Genomic DNA, 2,787 nt, shown 5'->3' with positions numbered 1-2,787 from the left:
AGTCCCGAGGCCCGGAGAGCGCCCGTCCCGCCCGTCCCGCCGTGCGGGTGAGGAGCTGCTGAGGGAGAGAGGTCGGCGCGTAGTGAGGCGCAGCGACGGGGCTGAACCAAGGCTTAGAAATGTCTCCCCGATACCAAGTTGTGGTGGGTTTTGGGGGGTTTTTTGGGCCAGAAGTTGAATTACGATTTTTTTTCTCATCTCTTCGTGCTCGACGACATCTTGGTATGGAGTTACATACATGTACGTAGCATCTCCCAAGTATCATAGAACTTGGCGCTCTGTTGGGGTAAACTGGGCCAGCTGGTTGCCTTCTTTGGGCTTTGGTCTTTCTGGAGGGAATAAAGTGTCAAAATCGTAAACCATTATCTCATGCCTAAGTTAACCACTTATCAGGAAAAGAGTGAGATTTTCCAGATCTCTTGAAGTATTCCATAAACTCACAGAATCTGCCTTTTAAAGGTTCCCCTTAACAATCAGAACAGAGACTTACTCCATTTGTAAATGAAAAAGTTCCCTTTAATCAACTCCTCATCATCACTAAATTTGATTATTCAGTTAGAAATATGTATATATATTTGAAATGTCTTTGCAGCCTACGTTTCCTGCTATTATAAATCTTCACTAAACTGGTTTGCCTTAATAGCAACACCATTGTACAGATTGTTTACATCATTGTACATCATTGTTTAAGAGAAAGACTGTACAATTAATTTTGTATGCTAAGTTCCATTGTGATTCTGCAGAGCTGAAAGAACCCACAAATCAGATATTATAAGGGCCTGGCATGACATTGTGTCAAATTCATTTCTTGTTCAAAAATGTTCAATAATACAGATAAATATTTTTTAAACAACTGTACAAGCCAATGAGAAAACACTTTCTATAGCAAGTCTTCATTGTTTCCTTTTAATGTGGATACTAGAAGGATCTCTGATGTGTCAGTAAGAATCACAAAGAAAAGGATTATAGGCAGAATGCAGATCTGAAATGGTATAGATACACTATTTGCATATTATTACCATATGTATTGTGCTATATATATAATCATTGTGTATATTCATAGAAAATGAAAGAGTAAAGAGCTGATTGAAGAGAACCAATTTCATAGAACAAACTAGAACACTCTGCTTGGATGTAGAAATACTCTGCCAAAGCCAGAACAAAACAGCAAAATTAAGAAACAAGTCCCAGCAATTATTTTAGATATTAAATAAGACACACAAAGAATTTAACACTTTCTTCATTTTTTCTGTAATGCTTTCTGAGAATTCTTGTCTCAAAATGCAGTCCTCTGGCAGAGAGGACCTCTGCAAGCATGCACTGAAGAGCAGCATATCCCAACCTCTGCTGTGTCATGACAAGCTTCAAAAAGGGGAAAAAAGAAATTTTAGCCTACTACTGGCCTTTTGTTCCATTGATGCACGTATTTTTCACAGACTTGTGTACAAAGCAGATGTCATGGGGTAATCCATGCACTGTGATATTTCCCGGGCTTCGGCACCACCCTTCTACTCTCAGCCCGTGATACAGATAGCTGAAGGGATGTTGGTAAAGTACTCCTGATTCATCCTCAGATGATGAAACAACCACTGTTTGAGTTCTTACCCTAAGAGATGCTCAGTGTTTACCAGATCAGCAGACACAGTCAAGAATACAGGAGGTTTTGAATATTGTCTGCTCCAGCTAGCACTGACATTTCCTCTCTTGGAAGACTGTGACTCCTCTTGGTGAAACAATCTTTTGAGCATGTGAGTTAATAGGATCCATGCAGGTTGACTAATGTGGCAAAGACAGTAGTGTCTGTTCTTTTAGTTACAATTCTGTAGCATCTGGAGCAACAGTTTTGGTCTAAATTTCAACTGAAGTAATATGAAAAACATATAAGAGGTCCAACTTTTGCAACAATCAAAGTCTGCTGTAGTGAACAGCTATGAAAATTGTAGTTGCTACCTATGCGCAGTAGCAATTTTTTCAAATTCTTCCCCCAAAATTACTTTTATTTTTTTTTAATGTAATGGTATTTTGTGCTTTAAGCAGGAAATCCTCACTTTGCATATCAGTCAGAAGGTCTTGAAGGAGGCCTGTCTCATCAGTGTTAGAGAAACTGAGTAAGCAGTCCAGCCTTCCTACACTTTGAGCAGTGTGAAGGTCCAAAACTTATGTTTCAAAGATCACTAACTTAAAAGAATTTTACAAGTTCTGGCACAGCAGGGAAAACAGGAACATTGAGCCTAATGATTAAATACACTGTCTTATGAATGCAGCATTTGACAGTTTGCATAAAATTAAATCGTTCCTGAAACCCAGGGCTCAGCTAAAGTGATAAATTTAGGTGTGGTGAGGTATTTGCTTTTTTAGATTTATCTTTCATACATTAAAATAATATCTATTTCTGTATTTCAAAAGTAACTTTGCCATCACCCAGATTGAACTTATCTGACCTTTTTTAAGCACCCCACGTATCTCATACTGAGGTTCAGTTTAGAAGCATCTCGCTCATTTTGTAACTGCTTAATAACACCTCCTCAATTTTTGATAAAAGTCTACCATGGCAGCTTAACACATTCTCATTCATTAGAAGTAAGAATTAGTGCATTTTTAGTCTAATTTCTTTTCATATAATCCAGCTCCATTTTTTTTTTTTTTAATAGGAAAGGAGGTCAGGAGTTTCTACACTTCAAAACTCATTAGTGAGGCAGTTCAATTGAAGAGGAGAAAATTACTTGGCAGAATTTGGGTGCCCAAGCACGCTATTAACAGTCCATAAAAAATCAGCTGACTTCAGCT

Source organism: Corvus kubaryi, unplaced genomic scaffold (genome assembly GCF_017639235.1).
Source record: "Corvus kubaryi isolate FWS band 111438036 unplaced genomic scaffold, C.kubaryi_AGA036_p1.0 37334, whole genome shotgun sequence".
Classification (NCBI taxonomy): Eukaryota; Metazoa; Chordata; class Aves; order Passeriformes; family Corvidae; genus Corvus; species Corvus kubaryi.
This window is presented reverse-complemented; position numbering follows the sequence as displayed.